Raw genomic sequence first — 13886 nt, forward strand, 5'->3', positions numbered from 1 at the left:
TTATATATAAATGGTATGTTGTCTTCAGTCTTGCGTCAAATGGTAATATAATGGGTAGATGATCTGTTACAAATTTGAGGATGCGTTTGATGGGAAAGAAAGCTAATTACAAAGCTGCCAAAGGTGAGAAGGTACTTATTTCTCATAAAACCTAGTCTGGAGAGCTTGATATTAATCTCTTGCAGTTCAGGAAGTATAAATGTTTGGCTTATATTCAGGATACCTGGAACCTGAGAGGACTGGTAAGGTGCTTTGGCTGATGAAGGGAGAAGTGTAATGTTAGTTGAGGCTGTTCTGCACTGTCAGTGTTTGGTTCGATAAAAACTGCTTGAGTGCTTATGAAGGACCAGGTGTTTGTCAGGTGTGGAGAGTGAGCCTTTGTGGTGTGCTCCATTTTAGATACCGTACGAAAGGGTTGCTTAGAGGTGCAAAGAGGCCTCAGAAAAACACAATCCAAAGTGGATCTCTGGATTCCTTAAGAGCCAAGAAGAAAGAAAGCCCAACAGAATGGATTGCATTCACTCAGGTCAAGGGAGTTGCAGGTGAGAACAGCCGTGGCTTCAGAAGGGCCCCTGAGAGAAAGTTAGCTTTAAAATAACTGTCGGGCACCTGGGTGGCTCTGGCAATAGAGCATGTGACTCTTCATCTTGGAATCATGAGTTTAAGCTCCACGTTGGGTGTGGAGCCTACTTTAAAACAAAAACCAAAACCTAAAATAATAAATAAGCAAAATAATTGACAAATGCACCCTGTTCAAAACCATCTTACAGTAGTATTAGCCAGATAAGAACTCAGCCACCCCCTACATTTTGACCCTGGCAAGGTCAAACCATACACAGTTAGCCAGCTGAGAGAGAAGGGATGGAATTAGGCAGGAAAGAAGAAAAGGACCATGCCTGTCTTCTAACCCTACTGCAGGTGGTTAGCCTGTAGCCTGACCTCGCTGATTAACTCTTTGACTTTTGGTGTTTTTATAATTATATGGGTCTGGACATTCTGTTTTAGTGCCTTACGAGTTAACTGTATGGACTTTTTATTGAAGTAAGGTTTTTCAATCTGGATTGGTAGAAAAATATCTGAATATTTAAGAGAGTAGTGGGAGATGATTCTGCTGTGTGATTATATCCTGTGAGTCCAAAGTAGTGGTTACATACATTAAGATTTTTGGGGAGTTTGGCTGGCTCAGTCGGAAGAGTGTGACTCCTGATCTTGGGGGTGAGTTCAAGCCCCACATTGGGTGTGGAGATTATTAGAAAAAATAAATAAACTTAAAAAAAGATGTTTGAGCATTTTTTTTTTTTGGTGATACAGTTCCATTCATCTGATTTTTCAATATCTGAAATAGTTCTATCTCAGTTGTGTGTGGAATATGTATGTGAATCTATGTCACCAATAACCTTCTAAACAAAACTTTATCATATTGGTATTTTTATATAATTTTTTATTGTACGGTATTACAGCTTAATATTCTTTCCCCTTAAAATTGCTTTGAAATTTCGTTCTGTTATTTTTCCATAATTGTTAATAGAATTAATACTGTTAATACTGAAAGAGCTAATCCAGGAACTTAGTAGAATTATCTTTTTATACTATTGCTAAATTAATAAGGCAAGAGAAATCCTTTCTGATGACTGCTTTTAGTTGGTCACAGCTCTTATTTTCCCCTTCATTCTGTTGATAACATTTCTGTGATTATGTTAAAATTCAGGAATTATCTTGTGGTGTCTGTCCTTCTTTGCTCTTTAATATTGGTAAACTCTGAGGTTATTTCTTTGGTTCTTTTAGCTTCTCTCCCTTTTCCTCTGTCATCTGAATGCTCTTGATTTCTTAGTCTTTCTCTCCAGCCCTTCTATTAAGGCTGTATGTCCAACTGTTCTCTGTTTCTCCGGAGCACAATGTGTGTACTTCAGCAATAAGCTATTCAATCCATTTTATATCAACGTCCTGCCACCTGATGCTGAGTTCTAGGAAGCAATCTTGAACATATTTGCAGTCAGCTAATAACATTTCCAGTGAATGAAACAATAATAGCCATTCAGTAGGTTAATTCTTTTAATTTTCCTCATCCTCAGGAAGCGCACTGGAATAGATGGTTCAGATTCTCCATAGCAAGTTAAAGTAATGCTATAGAGACTATTATGTGACTTTCCTGAAAATATCACAGTGAGTAGAACAGTAACAGGAGATACCCTTTACGTGACTGGAATGTCTTCTTGTAGAGGAACATCTCATTTCTTTTTAAGAAGATAAAAACTACAAGGTTGGATTGTGTGTCAGGTTTATAAACTATCTGACACACAGAGGGACCTGTCAAAAATACTAAGATGTCCAGCATATGAAATGATTTAAGTTGTTCTGGATGGATTTCATATAAGATGTGCTTTATCTTTGATCAACCAGTTGTTGCCGTTCATGTTCTAAATTAAGTGTCTTACATAAATTTATTGAAAGTCTCTTAAAATTCAACCTCTGTAGTGCTGGGAGATACCAGACTTAATTTTAAAGTGAGAGGGGATAGATTCTATATAATAGAGAGTGGGGCAGAGGGAGAAGCAGGAGAACCAAACATTTTTAAAGACTTTCTCTTTACAATGTGAGATTACACTTCATCCCTTGAGTGACATCTAGAGTGATCTACCATTTCCTGTGGTAATTATGTAGCAAAAGGATTAATAATTGTTATTTCAGACACTGAGCCTATTCCACTTCATGTAGATAAATATTTCCAAATTGCCCTTCTTAGGGAATATACCAATGTATATGCCTACCAAAACTATAGTCTTTATTTTTTATTTTTATTTTTTATTATGTTCAGTTAGCCACTGTGTAGTACATCATTAGTTTTTTTTTTTTTAAGATTTTATTTATTTATTCGACAGAGATAGAGACAGCCAGCGAGAGAGGGAACACAAGCAGGGGGAGTGGGAGAGGAAGAAGCAGGCTCATAGCGAGGAGCCTGATGTGGGGCTCGATCCCATAACGCCGGGATCATGCCCTGAGCCGAAGACAGACGCTTAACCACTGTGCCACCCAGGCGCCCCTACATCATTAGTTTTTGATGTAGTGTTCAGTGATTCATTAGCTGCATATAACACCCAGTGCTCATCACAACACGTGCCCTCCTTAATACCCATCTCCCAGCCACCCCATCCCCCTCCCCTCTCCCCTCTGAAACCCTCAGTTTGTTTCCTGGAGCCCATAATCTCTCATGGTTTGTCCCCCTCTCTGATTTCTCCCCCTTTAGTTTTCCCTTCCTTCCCCTGTGGTCCTCCATGCTATTCCTTGTGTTCCAAATATGAGTGAAACCATATGATAATTGCCTTTCTCTGCTTATTTCACTCAGCATAGTCCCCTCCAGTTCCATCCGTGTCAATGCAAATGTTGTATAATCATCCTTTCTGATGGCCGAGTGATATTCCATTGTATATATGGACCACATCTTTATCCGTTCTTCTGTTGAAGGGCATCTTGGTTCCTTCCACAGTTTGGCTCTTGTGGACATTGCTGCTTTGAACGTTGGGGTGCGTGTGCCCCTTCTCAATATATCTATTATCTTTGGAGTTAATACCTAGTAGTGCAATTGCTGGGTCGTAGGGTAGCTATTTTTAACATCTTGAGGAACCTCCATACTGCAAAACTGTAGTCTTAAAACATTGTTGATCCTTTTGTCAGTCAGATTTTTTTTAAAGTTGTATTACAATGGAGTTTTAATTTGCATTTTCATTAATTAATACGGAGTGAAATTAAATATCTTTTCATATATTTTTTTAAAAAAAGACTTCCTGGAGTCATTAATCACATCCAGGCCAAATTCTTTTTTTTTTTTTTTTTTAAGATTTTATTTATGTATTTGACAGAGATAGAGACAGCCAGTGAGAGAGGGAACACAAGCAGGGGGAGTGGGAGAGGAAGAAGCAGGCTCATAGTGGAAGAGCCTGATGTGGGGCTCGATCCCAGAACGCTGGGATCACGCCCTGAGCCAAGGCAGACGCTTAACCGCTGTGCCACCCAGGCGCCCCCAGGCCAAATTCTTTACTCGCCGTGCTTGCCCATGTAAAAACCACAGGTTCCATTAATTATGTGTTAGGACCATGAAAGTAGGTGACTGTTCCTGCTTTCCCTTAGGAAGAATGTATTAAAGCTGAGTTTTGTTTACTGCACGCCTCTAATGGAGTCAGTTGTGCCATTGGTAATCAGATGCAGTCTTTTTTGGTGTTAAAAATGAAATAGATTATTTGACCTTACACAGAAGTGAAAAATCTCCTCTTTCCGATTTTCCAGATCCTCTGTTTCTCTTACATTGTCCTGTGAACTTACCAAGTGGTCAGATAAATCAGGATGTTTTTGTGAGTAGAGATGGGCATCTCCTGAATAGGTCCTGGATATAAATAGATGTGGTTACAATTTTTTTAAGAAAGTATGTGTGGGACAACTGGGTGGCTCAGTCAGTTAAGCTTCTGCCTCTGGCTCAGGTCACAATCCCGGGGTCCTGGGATCGAGTCCCACATTGGGCTCCCTGCCTGCCGCTCCCCCTGCTTCTGCTCTTGTGCTCTCTCTGGGAAATGAATAGATAAAATCTTAAAAAAAAAAAAAGTGTATGTCACATGAACTCTGAAGGAAATAGATGTATAGTGAGAGCCTCTCTGTAGCTGCCATCTTACTATGTTTAAGTGGATACATTTCACTTAAATGTGCTTACCTTTCATGTTTCATCCTTTCTGTTCTGCAGAAATGATTTTAGGCTCTCATATCCAATTTTGCCACTCTTCACCATCCTGAAAGTATGTTAAAGACCAGCTGTTCTTAACCCTGGGATGTTATTTCTATATAACTCCTAGAAGTTATGACAAAGGCAGAGGTGTCAGAAGATGTAAGGAAATGAGACAAAATGTAAAGGTATTTGGAGAAGTTGGTTGCTAAAGGATTTTCAGGAAGAATAAAAGAGAGACTCTTGTTTTTATATTATTTTGAAATAATCATAGTTATCTAAAAAGAAGACATAATCAGTTGTAGTAAAAAGTATGAAATGACTGAGCAATGATAAGAAATTTGTGATTCAAGCAATGTGAAGCCTGGTGTAAAATTTTCATGGATAGGGGAACACAGCACCCACCACTTAGAATGGCAAGTTGCCAGTATTCTGCTATGACAAAGGTTCAGTTTTTTTTAAATTTTAGATTTTGATGAAAAATCATGTTTCATGCTGCTATAGCAGAAAAAAAGAGACTTCAGAATTTATGCAGCTGATTCATATACTTTTATTATATAACCGATTTTTTTTTCCTGTTTGGGAAATTGGGCACACATGTGTTTGCCTGTGCCCTTTCTCCACATAAGCTGATGCCTTTTGTATATTTTTAAATTTTCGTTAGATTTTAAGATCCTTAAGGTTAATGCTTCTTGGTGTTATAAAAGATCTTCAGATCTTCGATAAATAGAAGGTAAAAAGAGTGTCTCTTGGTTAGGCTTTATAAAAATACACTATTTCTAAAAGTGAGATATTACTATGTGACTATCTCAAGTCCCCAATTTAGTTTTATCCACCAAAGTTTTTCGTCTCTGTTAGAACCGATTATATTGTTAACATGTTTTATCAATCACAAGTGATACCAAAGTGGTATCTTGAATTTGTGCTTAATTTTGGGGAAGTATTTCTTTAAATCTAAATGGATAATGCTGATTTGTTTTTTAAAAAGATTTACATAAATTGTAACAATGGGGAAAATTTTTTCACAGAGACTTTCAGACTATTTCCTATGTACCTAATAATATTTGCATGAAGTAATCCATATAATGGGTAAGTATGATGATCTGTAAGATAGTGAGTATATCAAGATTCCAGTGGATTAAATTATGACAGAACTGAAGAGCAAATGTCTTGAGGTAAGATGATGAAGTTGAACCTACTGTCCTGATCAGGTCAGAGTAGAAAGCTGGGACTCATGGTTAATCTGTAAACTGATTATATCCTTTGATCATTTACAAAAATTTTTTAGTCCCTTTATTATAAACAAATAATGTTTTATCATTCATGTTAATCGTTTTTTCTGTATTTGCATTTATACTAAGTTTATTTGGTCACAAGTTTTATGTGGCCAAATGTATTGATACTTTTATAACTTCTGTTTCAAAAATCTTCTATCACTCATCAGTAATACCACTCATATGTTTTCTTCAGAAATATTTAATGGTTTAATGGTTTCGTTAAAAAGAGTAAACAATTGGGGCGCCTGGGTGGCACAGTCGTTAAGCGTCTGCCTTCGGCTCAGGGCGTAAGCCCAGCGTTCTGGGATCGAGCCCCACATCAGGCTCCTCTGCTAGGAGCCTGCTTCTTCCTCTCCCACTCCCCCTTTGTGTTCCCTCTCTCCCTGGCTCTCTCTCTGTCAAATAAATAAAATCTTTAAAAAAAAAAAAGAGTAAACACTTTTACTAATAGAGTTTCTTTTGGTGTATGTGTTGAGATGTGTAGGTAAGTTCTCAGAGCATTTTTATTTTCCATTGATTATTCTTTTGTAGACAACATAGTATTTAATAATTATATTTTTACATTTATGAATTATATATTTTATTATCTAATGCAGGAAATTTCATTTGTTAATCTTTAAACATTTATTTTTTTAAGATTTTTATTTATTTGAGATAGAGTGAGAGAGAATGAGTTGGGAGCGGGGACAGAGGCAGAGGGAGAAGCAGGCTCTCCCCTCAGCAGGGAGCTCAATCCCAGGACCCTGGGATCCTGACCTAAGGCAGACACATGACCGATGAGCCACCCAGGTGCCCCAATCTTTAAATACATTTAAATCTATTCTATTATTTTTAACTAGAAACAAATTACTACATGGAAAAGCAACACATATAATTTATTGTTGGAAAGTTAGACAATATAAATAAGAAAATAAGTATGTAGTAGTATTAATCCCTGGCAGTCAGGTGGATGCAGGTATGCCTCATTCTCCTAACACTGGCTCCCCCACATGCAAGGATTTGAGGGGTGATGCTAAATTTTTGCCTACCTCCTTCCCATCTGAGGGCTTCTTAGAACCCACCTGAGTCCCAGGTTGGAGACTGAGCTACTTAATTTGCTTATGTTGAAAAAATCTGGCAACAAAGAGGATGCCTATAACAACTCTCTGAGCACCAACTCCCTATGAAATTTAGAGGACCTATGTTTGCCACAGATTCTGGGACAAATAAAAAAGACTTTAAAATTTAATGAAGTAGAGATGCCCACTCATTTTTCTGTTGAAAATAGGAAGTTCATTGAGTGGCCAGCTGTAGTCATGAGGAAATAAGTGTAGTACCAATATGTGCTTTTCCCTTAATAGGAAACAAAGACTCGAGTGGGAAGGATTTGAGCAGACACAATGCTCTATCCCCTTACAATGTAGGAGGTCAGGCATACAGGAGTTGGCCTGGATTCTGTAGGGGAGAAGTGTGGAAGTAAAACAGAGGACCAAGCTGAAATTTACTTGCATTCCTAATCTGAGTTTTAATGTTTAAAAGTTACAAAGAGGAGTTACAAATGTCCCACTCTGCCTAAGGAATCTCAGAGTCACAGATGGTGTCTTCTCTGGATAGGTGGGGAATATGGGAAGAGGGGCTGCAGAGATGGTTAAAAATAATAATAATAATAATAATAGTTCTCCAGCTGTGAACTGCCATAATAAGCAGAAAGTACCCTAAGAGGGGGTCAAAGAGATGAGGGGCATGTTGGGCATACCCTGGGACTGACTTGGTTTTAGCACTAACAGACCTGTGTCCCAAGAATCCTCCAGTCCTATGCATACTGGGGAACCTACTTGAGTTCTGGAGGTCAGAGTTCTGAAAATCTCACCAAAGTCAAGGTGTTGGCAATCTGCATTCCTTTCTGGAGGTTTTAGAGAAGAATCCACGTTCTTGATTTTTTCAACTTCTAGAGGATTCCTTGCCTCAAGGCCCTTCCATCTTCAAAGCCAGCAATGGCCTGTCCAGTCTTTCTCACACCACTCTGATACTTTCACCTCCCTCTTCCACATTTAAAGGGCCCCTGTGATTACATTGGACCTACCTGGATAATCCAGGGTTATCTCTTCATTTTAGCAGCTTCTAATTAGCAAACTTAATTCCATCTGCAACCTTAATACCCTGCTTGCCATGGTAACAACATTTGTAGCCTCCAATGATTAGGATACCTGCTGCTTTTTCCTTCATAGGCATTTCCCTAATAAATCTCTTGCACTGTACCTAAGCATCTGCTTATTTGAGGACTCAACTAACAAGTGGTGCCAAGAGTGGTCTGAGGCGACAGGTTCTGAGACTGTCCTACAGCCAAAAAGAACACCATTGTGAGTGGCAGATGGGGCGTGAGTATTTCCGGGCATAAAGTGGTTGTGACCTTAAAAAAAATTCCGGGTGCAGGAACTTTGAAAGATATGGGAGGAACATGTCCGTAAAGATGGTAGATCCACTCCTCTAAGTATATATGCTGGGAGAGAAATGAGAACATACATCCACACAAATGCTCATAGCAACATTGTTCATAATAGCGGAAAAAGTGGAAATAGCTGAAATGTTCAACTGAAAAATGGATAAACAACATGTGGCATATTCATAAAATGGAATATGATTTGGCCATAAAACAGAATAAAGTGCTAGTAAGTGCTGCAACATGGATATACTGGGTAGAAAGGTGTCCTCCCCCCCCCCGCCCCCCCCCCAAAAGATACATCCATGTCCTTACTCCTGGAAGCTGTGAGTGTGACCTTCTTTGGGAAAAGGGTTTTTGCAGATTACCCGAGGATCTTGAGATGAGATCATCCTACATTATCTGGCTGTCTCTAAATTCAATGATGTGTCCTTACAAGAGACACAGAGGAAAGACAGGGAAAAGAGGAGAAAACCATGTGAAGACAGGCAGAGGTTGGACTGATGCCTCACAAGCCAAGAAGTGCTTCGAACCACCGAAACTGGAAGAGGCAAGGAAGGATCCTATACTAGATGCTTTGGAGGAAGTATGGCCTTGCAGACACCACGATTTTGGAACACTGGCCTCTAGAACGGTGAGAATCAATTTCTGTTCTTTTAAGCCACCAATTTTGTGTTATTTATGGCAGCAGCCCTAGGTAACTAATATAATGGATAAAACGGAAAACGTGCCAAGTGAAAGAAGTCAGTCACAAAAGACCTTATATGGTTATATTTAATATTCCATTTATGTCAAATGTCTAGGCAAATCTATCAAGACAGAAAATAGGTTTGTGGTTGCCTAGGGCCAAAGGGTTGGAAAGAAATGGAAAATTGCTAATGTGTGTGTGTGGGGGGGTTCCTTTTTGAGGTGATGAAAATATCTTAGAATTGGTTGTGGTGATAGCTGCACAGTTCTTTGAATATTCAAAAACCACTGAATTGTACACTTCAAACGGGTGACTTGTATAATGAATTATATTTCAGTAAAACTGTTTTAAAAAGATATCTGTATTGCAAAATTGTATCTTCATCCTGGATTGGGGTAATGAGAAACTGACACAGATTAACAAGTAGTTAAAAGTTAAGTATGAGAGCTACAGGACCTCTTTGGAAGTTCATGTGGAGGCCCTGATCTGCAGTGGAAGAGCAGAAACTGAAAGAAAAAATTGAAGATCTGATGGAGTTCCAGAGTTCTAGGAATGTGTAAATGCTCAGCCAAGGCAAGTACACTATACCAAGTTCAGGGCCACTGAGACTATCTAGACTCTAAGATAAGAGAGGACTATCAGGATGTATGCCTATGAAGATGTCAGTTCTGCAGACCCGGTACTAGACCCTCATGGATTTAGCTCTCTAGGCCCATCATTCCCTAGTAAGTGTTAACACTTCACATGCTGAAAGACTTTGCAGAGGCTACTCCCAGACAAAGCAACAGGTGTCCCCTCAGGAGCTGCACCCACCTCCTCTCTTGGCTGCCAGGCTAATTTGGGTTAAATCCCAATATAATCAGGATGAGGATATGCTGGGCTCCATAAGGGAAGAAGAGATACATCAAACAAGCTATAAGCAGTAGTGTGTACAGGCACAAGCTAGGGTGAATACCTCTGGGATTGGATTTTAAGGGGCTTGATCAAGTGCGATGGAGTGTAAGATTGGATAAGCAATAACTCGCAGATGTGGGGTCATTTGGAGGGAAACGGGATTTAATAAGCAAGAGCCCCACGGGATAGAGGAAATTTGCCGTTAGGTTCTATATTACAACTCCAGAGAAAGCAATAACAAATGCCGAGTAAAGTAGAAATGCCTGAGTTGCATGCAGTTGCAACATCAACTGTTCTACAATTCAATTTAAAAGAGTAAGTAACTTCCCGAAGTTAGCATAGATCCCGCGGGCTAAGGGCCTCAGTCCCACACACTGCCCCCACTTCAGATACCAGCCACAAACCCTCAGGTCTCCAGGCTACCTACACTTCAGGTCGACTTGGCTACAAATTTGAGGATTCCCATGACCATTTTTCAGGTTTGATAATTCACTAGAATGACTCAGGAAAGTGCTGTATGTATGATTACTGGTTTATTATAAAGCATACAAATGAACAACGAGATGAAGAGATACATAGGGTAGCAAGGTGTGTGTGTGTGTTGGGGTGGTCAGGAAAAGGTTTCTAAGCCCTCTTCAAGCATGCCACCCTCTCAGCACATTGATATACATTCACCAACCAGAAAGCTCCCTGAGCCTCATTTTGGAGTTTTTGTATGGGGTCTCATTATGTAAGTGTGACTGATTAAATCATTGGCCATGTGACTGAAATCGGTTTCCAGTCTCCCCTCCTCTGGTGTTGCAAGGGCAAAGGAGGCAGAGCTGGAAGTTCCAACCTTCTAATCATGTGGTTTCCTCCAGTGACTAGTTCCCTTCCTGCAGCTATCTAGGCCCTCTTCCCACCGTGAGTCAGCTCAATAGCAGAAACCCAGTTATGGTTAACAGTGTTCATGAAAACAGACATTCCTAACTTAGGAATTTCTAAGGGTTTTAGGAATTCTGTGCCAGAAACTGGGGACAGATACAAAATATATTTTTTATACCACACCCTGACAGGTGACAGGTGAAGGAAAAAGGGAGACCAAGGGAAGTGTGCATGCTGAAATGGATATTTCATGTGGGGCCAGAAGACCCAACAGAGGATTACATTTCATGGGAGGGCCCAGAGGACACATCAAGACCAACACAAGCATAGCAAGATTAAACTATTAGAAGTGGAGATGGTTAAAAGAGCACGGTGTCCGTTGAGGGAAATACGTCAGGTGAACAACAAGGGTGCTGCTTAATATCTACAACCAGAAAAAGGCAAGAATAAAGGAGCAGGAGGATGAGGGCAATTGCTCCAATAAAAATTGATGACCCCTTGATAATTTTCAGATCCAGAGCCAATGACTAAAGATGTGGAAGAGCCCTGCAATGCCATGGAAAATATATACTACAATATTTCCCCATCTTTCTCCAGTGGACCTAATGTCATTACTTGGATGATTCTACACTGGGGAAAATGGAATTCCTGTATGTTATTCAAGGACTATTAAACGTAGGGTCTGTGTTGACATTAATAGCTGGGCCCCCAAAACATCATTGTAGACCACTACAGTAGGAATTTAGGGGACCAGGTAATAAATTTAAAGTCTGGCTCACAAGGTCTGCACACTAACCAGTGGTCATTTTCTAAGTCTCTGGGTGTATGATTCAAATTAATATACATGGCAGTAGGAGTAACCCCCACACTATATACTTGGCCTGTGGGGTAAGGGCTTTTGTAGTATAAAAATTCAAGCAGGAACCTCTGAAACTGTCTCCAACCTCTCATTTAAGAGAGTAAACCCAAAACAATGTTGCATCCTAGGAGAGATGCTAGCACTCACAATCTAAAGGATGCAAGGACAGTGAGCTCTATCTTACTTCTGTTTGATTCACTAGCCTGTCCCATTCAGAAACCAGAGAGATTGTGGAAAATATCTAAAGACTACTGTAAACTTAACCAAATAGTAGTTCCGATCACAGTTGCCATTGTGGGCCTCATATTGCTTCCAGAACAGACCAATAAGACCTCAGGGAGGTAAAAGTAGTTCATATTTATATGATATATACAAAGTGTTCCTTCATTTCATTTGCCTCAGGGGTTATATTAACTCATGTATCCAGACCACTGGAACATCCCCAGAATATCTCATTGGCCTATCATACTGACACCATGCTGCTTTGACATGATGAGCAGCAGGTGACTATAACGCTTTGGGCTTCGTACCCACATGGACTGTCATTGCAGTGAAGTTTTGGGGGAATCTAGTGGTCAGGGGCATGTCAGGATATTCGCTTAGGAGTGAAAGACGAATAGCTGCATTTTGAATACGTTTTCACAAAGAAGGAAACACAGAAACTGCTAGGCCTCTTTGGGTTCTGAAGGTAGCATATTTTACACCACTGATTCTCAATGAGTTGGGAGTGAGAGAACAATTCTCTGGGTACATTTGGCAATGTCTGGAGACACTTTTTTTTTTTTTTGGATATGTCAAAAGCTGTACATATTTAATGTATAGAATTCAGTGAGTTTGGGGATACGGATATACCTGTGAAACCATAACTACCTTCACACCATAGACATACCCGTCCGCTCCCAAAGTTTTCTACCCTCTTAACAAATTTAAGTATACAATGCCGTATTGTTAGCTATAGACACTATGCTAAAATAGATTCATCTGGAGACATTTTTGACCATCACAACTGAGGATGCTCCTGGCATCTAGTGGGTAGATGTCAGGAATGCTGCTAAACATCCTACTATACACAAGAGAGGCCCCCACAACAAAGAATGATCCAACCCAATATGTCCATGGTACAAGGTTGAGAAACCCTGTCCTACACCGAGTACTCCTTTCATCCAGATACCTTGGGGACACTAAAGAAAGCAAGACTTAAGCTGGCCCAGAGCAGATGAGTGGTGCAGCAGGTGCAAGCTGTGCTTTAAGAAGCCCCGCTGCTTTGGTCATAGGATCCAGTAGACCCTGTGCTAGTCATGGTGTCAGTGGTGGGGAAGAGTGGTACTGTGGATCTTAGCGCAAGCTCCAGTAGGAGAATCATAGTGCAGGCCCTTGGGGTTCTGATACTGATTCTCCACCAGAAGCTTGCCTGTAGAGGAGTCCTATAGTAGACAGAGGTGAAGAAATGACTTGGTTTTATTATTCCCTCTGTGCTCAGTCATTGGCTGGACAGCCTGGTAGGCACAAGGCCTCAGTGTGAGCACTATGGTGGATATGAAAATGTAGCGGCTGGCTGCATTCTGAGCTATAGCTCAACTGTGTTCTCATCTTAGGTCCTCAAAAAAAAAAAGATTTTATTTGTCAGAAAGAGTGAGAACACACAAGCAGGGGGAGTGGCAGGCAGAGGGAGAAGCAGGCTCCCCACTGAGCAAGGACCCTGACGTGGGACTCGATCCCAGGACACTGGGATCATGACCCGAGCCGAAGGCANTGGCCAAGCCTCCATAGTGCAAATGTTGAGTTCTTTGATTTTTAATAATGTGGGGTACAGAAGATCTTTTTAAAACTTTTTTTTTAATTTTATTTATTTGTGCACAGGCTCAAGTAGGGGGAGCAGCAGGCAGAGGGGGAAGCAGGCTCCCCACTGAGCAAGGACCCTGACGTGGGACTCGATCCCAGGACACTGGGATCATGTCCCGAGCCGAAGGCAGACGCTTATCGACTGAGCCACCCAGGCACCCCAAGAAATAACATAGTATTTTAAACAGTGGAAGTTTAATATAAAGAATTACTGAACTATGATGAGTAAGTAATTAAAGGATGAAAAGAGAATTCTGAAGGGTGCCCTAGGGCTGAAAGAGAGCACCCCAAAAGGGCTAACTTGGGCAGGGGGTTCAAAGTTGTTGAAGAAGGTG

Source organism: Ailuropoda melanoleuca, chromosome 15 (assembly GCF_002007445.2).
Source record: "Ailuropoda melanoleuca isolate Jingjing chromosome 15, ASM200744v2, whole genome shotgun sequence".
NCBI classification, from domain to species: Eukaryota; Metazoa; Chordata; class Mammalia; order Carnivora; family Ursidae; genus Ailuropoda; species Ailuropoda melanoleuca.